Genomic DNA, 10,000 nt, shown 5'->3' with positions numbered 1-10,000 from the left:
GTAGAATAGAAAATAGAGGCTGGGCAGGTGGCTCAGTGGTAGAGCGCTTGCCTAGCATGCACGAAGCCCTGGGTTCGATTCCTCAGCACCACAGACACAAAAAAAAGCCAGAAGTGGCGCTGTGGCTCAAGGGGTAAAGCACCAGCCTTGAGCTGAAGAGCTGAGGGACAGTGCCCAGGCCCTGAGTTCAAACCTCAGGACTGGCAACCAAAAAAAAAAAAAGCAAATTAAAATATAAAAATATACTTTATTCCATTCAGAAAAACAGAAACATGGGATCACACCCTGAGTTCTTACACAGGACGCGCACGATGGACATAACAATATTATTATGTCGATAACAGTACTACTGTACTGTAATCATAGTTACGCAGTGCACGATCCGTAGGTAAGGTCTGCACTGTTCAGAATCAATGCCATCAGATGCTTCTAGATTCACTGGGTAACTTTGAACAGGAAGTCACTTTCCCGGCGTTACAGCCCCAGAAACCTGTCCTGGTACCCCTGAAAACAGACAAATGCCTTCTTTATTCCTTGTCTTTAAAATAAATAAGGATCTTAATGCAGGGTGATGTCTGGGAGACCCTGGCTTTGCTCAGAGTCTTCCAGACTCTCGGGTCTATCCCTAGGAGTTCAGATCAGTCACATTTTGGTCAACAGGGCACAGAATGTTGTTTGTGTTTTAAATCAACTTCAGTCGTATTGAGGGTTTTGGTGAGGTCCCGTGGTGGTTTAAACCACCCACATTAGAAGGGGACTGTGTGCTACACAGGGCTCCTCAGAATGTGGCACCATTTCTGCGACAGTTCTGTCAACAGAGTGGCTCACTGTCAAAGGCCGCTGAGCCCTGCCCGGATAAATGCCCCAGAGACCGTCCCATGGCAGGGTGATCTTTAATTATACCCAACTCGCTGGATAATGTACAGTGTAATGGGATTATTCTGCCTTTCTCCAGGCAATAAAGCGTTTTCCTTTCCAGATGAGGGTGTCTGCGGGTGAATGAAAAAATAAGTCACAGGACTGGATAAACAGTTAAAGCGAGGCCCGCACCGATTTGCAGGCGAAAGAGAGAGGTGTCCCCTCCCCGCCAAAAAGGTACAAAAATCCACAACCGATTAGAATCACAAATCATTACCCAGCGCAGGGGTCAAAGCAAGTGCCTCCCTGCCATTGACATCTGTTTTTTCTTGCATGAAAGGAACATGAACTGAGAGAGATCAGCAAAACCATCCAAAAAAGGAATCGCTACCAATTCGAAGCAGATAGCGGTCTCGGTTGACCTCTTTCGGGGCTCAGATTCACCATCCAGACGTGCAGCGTCTCGTAGGCCGAACCTTCTGGAAGGTTCTGGAAGTTTCTCTGTGTGGATTGTGCTCCATCTAGTATATAATCTGGTGCTTAAGTCTTCTTGAACGCAAGAGTTCCATGTTCTCATGTGGCTTTTCTTTTTTTTTGGCTCAAGGCTGGTTCCTTACCAATTAAGCCATCGCTCCACTAGCTTTGTGTGTGTGAGTGTGCGTGTGCACACATGTATGCACACACACGTGTCTACTGGGGCTTGATCTCAGGGCCTAGGTGTTGTCTCTGAGCCTTTTGTTTTGCTCAGGGCTAGCCTTGAGCCACAGCTCCACTTCTGGCTTTTTGCTGGTTCCCTGGAGGTAAGAGTCTCCTGGATTTTCTTGCCTGGGCTGGCTTTGAACCAGGATCTTCAGCTCCTGAGTAGCAAGGATGACAGATGTGAACCACTGGCACCCAGACCTTCCCTCTCCCCTTTCCACTCTAAATTTCCAGACGTTTCTGTCCATTTTATTTCTTCAACTACGAAGAGAAATGAGTTCATCTCACGATGACTACGATTCCGCTTGATCTCTTCCTTACAGGTTTTTGAGGTTACGTTACTTCGCTCATTGAGGCTTTAGGTGTCTTTCTCTTGGTGTGGATTGAGCTGAAACTTCATCTATTGGGAACGTGACTCCATCCCTAGCACTGGTTTATGTTTTCAAGTCTAGCTTGCCTGCTGGCCTTTAAACGGCTTCGGGATTGTAGTATTTGCGTGGAGTGTTGTCCTCCATGTTTATTTTCAGTTTACCCAGGAGGAAAAATGGAATAAAGTGGTTTTAAGATGCACTTGACGTGGAGTCATACAGTCAGAACTTACGACTTGCCAAGTCTTCCCAAGTCTTCATTTGTTCTTAAATACCATGCCTCTCTGTCATGTCATTAATGCCAGCTTGGGTTCGGCAATAAAAAAAGGAAATAACAGAATAGGAAGGAGAGGGGAGGGAGGAAAAAGGAGGGAGGGGAAAGGAAGGAGGGAGGGGAGGGAGAGGGAGGGAAGGGAAGGGGAAAGTGTGTACAAGCTATACAAATGATTTCCAATGAAGTACTAATCGTGGGTTTCCTCACATACCTCCAGTTCTAACTCCTCTGCTATTCTAAGGTAATGCAACACTTTAATATACGCATTTTAAAAGAAGTACTCTTAAGTTCACACCTATAATCTCAGCTGTTCAGGAGGCTGAGCTCTGAGGATTGAGGTTCAAAGCCAGACAGGGCTAGTAAGAGTCTACGAGATTCTTTAATTAACCACAAAAAAGCCAGCATTAAGGATAAGGTTCAAGGAGTAGAGCACCAGCCTTGCTCAGTGACGTCAAGTGAGAGGTGAGGCCCTGGGTTCAAGCCCAAGAGATAACAAAAGAAAGAAGGGAGAAAAAGAAATAAGGAAGGAAGGAAGGAAGAGAAAGCAAGCATGCAAGGAAGGAAGGAAGGAAGAGAAAGCAAGCATGCAAGGAAGGAAGGAAGGAAGGAAGGAAGGAAGGAAGGAAGGAAGGAAGGAAGGAAGGAAGGAAGGAAGGAAGGAAGGAAGGAAGGAAGGAAGGGAAAGCAAGCATGCAAGGAAGGAAGGAAGGAAGGAAGGAATGAAGGAGGGAAGGAGGGAGGGAGGGAAGAAGGAAGGAAGGAAGGAAGGAAGGAAGGAAGGAAGGAAGGAAGGAAGGAAGGAGGAAGGAGGAAAGGAAGGAAGGAGGGAAGGAGGGAGGAAGGGAAGAAGGAAGGAAGGAAGGAAAAGACAGAAAAGAAAGGAAGAAAGTGAGAAAGAAAAAGGAAGATAGGAAAGAAGGAAGGAATGATGGAAAGCAGAGGGAAAAAGAAAAAGGAAATGGAAAATAAAGGAAAGGAAAGAAAGAAAAGGAAAAAAGACTCAATCCTACTTCTACCAACCATTTCTCATGGTGTACAATCTCGTGGTGATTTTCTTCACCCGGCTTAAATACTTCCTCCTTTAATATTACATATTAATTAATATTTAATTAATTAATAATTAATTGATATTTAATATTACATATATGAAAGAAATAAAGCATTCTTAAGCTACAAAGGTAGTCCTCAATCTCTTGTGTACAAGCCCAAGCTATCTCAAGAGGTAGAGCCTAGAAGAAGCTATGGGTCAAGTCTGGTCCTAAGCAAGTGCAAGGGCAGGAGCCCTGGCAGCCTTCCTGTGCCCCGTCTCATGTCACTCAGCCTTACCATGACATTGCAAACTTGCCTGACCCCAAACAGGCTGCCAGCTGTCCACGTCAACAGGAGATTGCTTTTTAAGTAGTTCTATGACTCTGCATGCAGAGTCTCCTTTGAACAAACCTACGTATACTATCGTGATGAACCCAAGTACTAAGCAACTTCCCTCAAACTTCTCAGATCTCAATATCAAACCACACATATTGCAAACATGAAATGCATCCGTAAAATTAAGCCTGCCAGGCACCCGTGGCTCACGCCTGTCATCCCAGCTACTCAGGAGGCTGAGATCTGAGGATCGAGGTTCGAAGCCAGCCTGAGCAGAAAAGCCTGTGAGACTCTGATCTCCGATTACTCCCCAGAAAGCTGGGAAGGGGCGCTGTGGCTCAAGTGATAGAGCGCTAAGTCTTGAACAGAAAAGCTCAGGGACAGTGCCCAGGCCCTGAGTTCAAGCCTCAGGCTACACACACACACACACACACACACACACACTCAGATGCGTGGGTGAATGGATTAGATTATTGCATGCTCCCTGTGTTCGTGCATACGCAAACTCAGAACTCCATCCTGTCCTGTTCAGATTCCGCCTTGTTTCATTTCCTACCACATCCCACATCATTTCACGGGCCCTCAAAATGATCGAGGAAAGCTGCTTTCCTGGCTGGGTGCCCCAGGGTGTGACCCAGATCATCCAGTGATGCTCTCTCTGCAGCTGTGAGCTCCCCGGACATCACATTCTGCCCAAGACAAATGAGATAAAAAATGAATGCCTTCAGGTAAATATTTGCCTTCTTCCTAAGTGAGTTCCTTCCGGCTGGTTCTGGAAGCTTCTCCCGCAGCTGGGCAGAGTCACGTGGACAGGTCTTGACCAGCGGAATCTCAACAGCTGGATGAGTGAAATGTTCAGATACCTGCCTGGAGCAGACATGTTCTTTCCCAAGTAATATTCCTTTCCTCCTCCTGAACATAACCGTCAGAGGATCCACTTGGCATGTTCCAAAACACTCGATGAAAGAGGCAGCCAAGGGGAAAAGATAAACACGCAGGAAGTTTGGGTCGATCTCTGCCCAGCTGTGGTTAGAGAGAACTCATCTCAGAGAAATACAAAAACTCAGTCGCTTTAATTTCGCACAGAATGCCTTGAAAATATTTAAGGCTCTTATCGAAGAAGGAAAAACACCACTTCCTGAAGAGTGAGACAAATGTTCTGTGTCCAGCCGCAGTTGCCCGGATCCAGATTTCCATTCCTTATTCCTCTCTGCTTGTTAGACCGTACTTGAGGCTTGACTTCCTGTTTCCATTGATTCTAGTTTCTATTAGAATCGTATTCCTCAATTCCTTTGATTCTTACATACTGCTATCTTCCAAATTAAGATGTTAGTACCTGTTACTATATAACAGGAACTGTTATATATTATTCATAACATACATTATATCTATTACATGATGCATATATATTACATATATAATATAGTATATTACATACAATTATATATTATAGACATATAAATGATCTATTTATCCATATATGATTTCTATAAATATATCATTTATATTTAAAATGCATAAAATAAATATTTATATAAATATATTAGTCATAGAATATCTATTTCACAAATAATACATAATATAATGTGTTTACATAAGTATATTTAATATATGTATAAAAAATATATATTTATAGACTATCTTATATATAAATCATGTACAAAAAGCATACACTTAATAAACAAGCATATAAATAGTATATATGAATGAGATACAGCGCAATTCGGTCCACCTTCTCGACGAGATGTAAAGGTTCTAGTTAGCATCCACTTTTTCCTCTCATTTGCACTGGCATTTTAACTTGTAAACCGTCAGCAGCGTTAGGTTGGTGATCATTCACTGTGACTGATCCCTGCTTTGTTAGCAATGCAATCATTCCTTAGCCTTCTCTGAAATCCTTTCTCCTGTGAAGTAAGGCTGGTCATTTGTAAATATTTTCAGCCTATTATTTAAGGTGTTTTATTTTAACTTGGCGATGTGGAGGCCTCGTCCCTGCTTGGTTGGAGCTCTGCCACCTGCACCAGGCCACGGGTTATTTGGGATTCTACCTATTTCACACCTCCATGTGTATCATGCGGCATTCAAACCATTCTCAGGAGGGCTTGAGGCTGGAGATGCACACTGGTGGCCCTACCTACTTGGGTGGCTGAGAGCCACTGTTTAAAAACAGTGCAGGGGAAGAAGAAAATTGTCCACCCAACTCCATCGTCCACTGATCAGCAAAAACCCAAACAGGAGGTGTGGCTCATGCGGTAGTGTACCCACTCACAACGAAGCTAAATAAGTGCAAGGTAACTCTGCAGTCCAAACCCCGGTAAAAAATAATCAAGAGAAAATTGTTGGGAAAAAAATTGAAGACCTAGATCACTGTGCAAGGTGACTACTTCTCGGTAATTATCATTCATTCATTCATTTAGTATCAAAAGGAAGAGATTTCCTTTTTCTGATAGGGTCAATCTTCTTCAGAAAAGCAGAAAGTTCCTGCTTGCAACGTGTTTGTTAACAGGTGATTAACTGATCATCTAAAGTAGCAGAAAACGACTTTCAACTCCAGGCTGTGGTTAAAACTTGCAGTCCCTCCCTCAAGAGAGAGAGAGAGAGAGAGAGAGAGAGAGAGAGAGTGTGTGTGTGTGTGTGATTACCAGGGCTTGAACTCAGGACCTCAGCACAATCCCTTAGCTTCCGGTTTTCTGGTGATTCACTGGAGATCAGAGTCTCACAGACTTTCCTGCCCCAGGGTGGCTTTGAACCTCGATCCTCAGATCTCAGCCTCCTGAGTAGCTGGGATGACAGGTGTGAGCCACCAGTGCCCGGCCAGAGTGTAACTTTGGTGCCGTGATGAACGAGAATTCCACAAATCCCACAGAGAGAGATCCACGAATATGTTTTTCCCTGCCAGCAAATTCGAAAATATTTATCTTCGGCAAAACTGCATTTTGTAAGTGAGACGTACCCCGGAATAACTTAATGAGCCGTGGAAATTCTTCTAAAATGTGTGGCTGACCTACGGTGGCCCGAAAATATTTCTTTCATGACAATAAGGAAAAACAAAAGTAGTAACAAATGTTTTATAAACCAGTTTTTTGTTTTTTTTTTCAGTGGAGGAAAAAATGCTTTTACAACGTGGAGAAAAATATGTCTCCTTAAGACAATGCAAAAATAAAAAGAATTATCATCTGCCAGTGGCCAGACATTCCGCTCACAATGAGTGTGAAAAATTATCATTATAAAGCGAGCTGTCATCTGACTGCAAAAGACCATGTGCTCTATTTTTATGGGCACAGATTTCATACATTTTGATGGACTTAAAAACAACAACAATGATGTGAAGTCATCCGCATTCAGAGAGATAAAGGACACGCATTTTCTCTCACATGTGGAAGGCAGATCTAAACGGTGAACACACGCATTTGCACACATGCACACACAGATCCACTAACTGCCAAGGCAGGGGGGAGATTCCGACGGTGTAACTCCTTAACACAAGTAGCTCACAGGCTCACCACACAAATACCAGAGCCGTGGCTCACCCCTATAATCCCGGCTCGTCAAGAGGCACAGCTGAGGATCGAGGTTCAAAGCCAGCCTGAATAGGAAAATCCTTGAGACACTTATCTCTAATTACCCCCCAAAAGCAGTGCAAACCCTTTGTGCCACAACTTGAAGACAATTTTAAAAAATTTATAAAGCTGCGTAAATCGATATTATTCTCATAAACGGACACCATTCCATTGAAACCCTTTATATAACCCCTTATCAAAAACAACTTCATAAATGCGCACATAAATATCAAGGAGAGAAGGGACATAAACTGTCCTATGTGCCTAGTAGCAAAGGTGGTAATTGGATTTTTTTTCTTTCAGGTCCTGGGACTTGAACTCAGGGCCTGGGCACTGTCCCTTTGCTCCTTTGCTCCAGGCTAGAGCTCTACCACTTGAGCCACAGCGCCACTTCCAGCTTTTTCTGTGGTTAATTGGAGATAAGAGTCTCACAGACTTTCCTGCCCGGGCTGGCTTCGAACCGTGATCCTCAGATCTCAGCCTCCTGAGTGGCTGGGATGACGGGCGTGAGTCACCTACAGCCATCAGATTTGAACAGGTGTGTCTGTGGTAGGTGTTTTATACGCGTGTGTGCGTTGTAAGGTTTTTCTTACCCAGTGTGGAACCGGAATGATGGGATTGGCTTCCAGAGTCTTGTAAACAGATCCCAACAGGAACCGGGTCATTAGAAAGACAAAAGCTGGAAGAGTAAAAGCAGACCGTTAACGGCATTGTTTCACTTAGGAAATCTGTCCACCCTCACTCCTGAAAGCAGGAAATGCCTGCTTGGGTGGTTTTCTTTTTAAATTTTATTTTCAAGATAAATTCTTATTTATAGATGGAAATTTATACGTGCATACGCTTTTACATATACATTTACATAGATAAGCATAATAACATGGTGCTTTGCAGCAGAAGACATTAGCTTGCCATTCTAAAGCCACCAGAATTACTGTAAAATCCTATTTGTGCATAGATGCCAATCGCCTAAGTAGTCTGGCATTTGGTCTTACTTTCATGGAAATAGCGTACACATACTTTAGAACAGGTAATACTAAAATAGATTCCTCTTTCTCAGAATTTGTTATGGGTCTTCTTAAATCTTCTTCTTCTTCTTCTTCTTCTTCTTCTTCTTCTTCTTCTTCTTCTTCTTCCTCTTCTTCTTCTTCTTCTTCTTCTTCTTCTTCTTCTTCTTCCTCCTCCTCCTCCTCCTCCTCCTCCTCCTCCTCCTCCTCCTCCTCCTCCTTCTTCCCTCTCCTCCTCCTCCTCCTCCTCCTCCTCCTCCTCCTCCTCTTTCTTTCCTCTCATCTTCCTCCTCCTCCTCCTCCTCTTCGTCTTCCTTCTTTTCTTCTTTCTTCTTCTTTTTGTTCCAGGATTAGGGCTTGAACTCAGTGGCTCATTTTCTTGCTTAGCTTTTGCCCTCAAGGATGAGGGTCTACCACTTGAACCACAGCTCTACCTCTTTCTAGCTTTTTGCTGGTTCTTTGGAGATAACAGTCTTATGGACTTTTCCTGACCAGGTTGGCTTTGAACCTTGATCCTCAGATATTAGCTACCTGAGTAGCTGGGATTACAAGCATGAACTACTGGCACCTGACCAGTTTTACAGCTTCACTGATGATTCTGCTTTTCCCACAAGCTTTATGGGAGGTTTATTATTGTCTGATACCTTCTCAGAGTGTGATTGTTCTAGAAAGCTTTTCCTTCCAAGTAAGTCACCAAGATGACAAGGAGAAGAATGTGAGTGAACTTATCCATTTACTAATTACTACACTGGAAACTTTGGCAAGATGAGGAATAGTTATCACTAAAGAGCATTGAACATCAGGAATGGCATGCTAAGCTAAAATAGAGACGCTACATATGTAACCAACCAATTAAAATACAGTTTGTAAGCTGGGCCTTGGTGGCTCACGCCTGTAACCCTAGCTACTCAGGAGGCTGAAATGTGAAGACTGGAGTTTGAAGTCAACTTGAGAAGAAAAGTCCATGAGACTCTTTATCTCCAGTTAACCAGCAAAAATCCTGAAGTAGAGTTGTGGTTCAAATGGTAGAGTATCAGCCTTGAGAGAAAAAACTAAGGAACAGCACCTAGGTCCTGAATTCAAGCCCCAGTACACACACACTCACACACACACACACACACACACACACACACACACACATCATTTATGTGTGCTTTTTTACATTGAAACTTTAGTGAAATCCCTCAACCTCTGCTTTTGCTCAGTTCAGTGAGATGTCACAGCTAACCGACATAAACAACCGTAGTTAAATTTACCTAAAATTCAAACAGTATTCATTCCCTCTTATTCTTGGGTGACACAGAATAAAACTCACAGGTAGTAATTTTACCCACAAGAGGGAGCCTTCCATGTTTATATTTTTGTTACAGAACTTGAAAAACAAATTAAAATCTGAAATTCTTCACATTTGGTGATAGCTGTATCTTTCTGTGAGGTCAAGTTTTGGGCCTATTTTTTTTAACATCTTTTTTGACTGTAACAAATCAGGATGTCAGAAGATTTGAAAGATAATTGGAATTTTTAAACATGTCCTACCTAGAGTATCGAACTTGTTTTTATTTTTTTTTTCTTCAGATATAAGAAGAAGAAAAAAAAACACATAGTTGCCAAAATAGCCTAAGAGGAAATTCCTTTTAGGTGCTAGGAACACTAGCTGTGTAAAATTAACTAGAATGTTTAGAAGTGCCAGAAAAACAAGTTTAATTACATAGCAAGGAAAGAGTCTGGTCATGCGCATGTTAGAAAAGAGACTTCCATCCACCCTTCATTCTTTATGTGTTTGTGGGACAGAAAACACCCTGTTTAAAAAGATAGGCAGAAAGATCCCTTAAAATAAGCAAAAGAAATGTTAAATACTGTTATGATAGCATT

The 10,000-nt window shown here is 42.8% G+C and overlaps 1 long non-coding RNA gene across 1 annotated transcript in view; it reads right to left on the bottom strand.

Moving 5' to 3' along the window:
• Positions 1-10,000, bottom strand: part of LOC122102141 — a 120,554-nt gene that overhangs the window by 41,638 nt on the left and 68,916 nt on the right. The window contains exon 2 of the long non-coding RNA XR_006146467.1: positions 7,718-7,803. This is a non-coding gene — a long non-coding RNA (uncharacterized LOC122102141). The remainder of the gene's footprint in view (positions 1-7,717; positions 7,804-10,000) is intronic.

The sequence above is a fragment of the Dipodomys spectabilis genome, unplaced genomic scaffold (genome assembly GCF_019054845.1).
Source record: "Dipodomys spectabilis isolate Male_0828 unplaced genomic scaffold, ASM1905484v1 ptg000759l, whole genome shotgun sequence".
Taxonomy (NCBI): domain Eukaryota; kingdom Metazoa; phylum Chordata; class Mammalia; order Rodentia; family Heteromyidae; genus Dipodomys; species Dipodomys spectabilis.
This window is presented reverse-complemented; position numbering and strand designations above follow the sequence as displayed.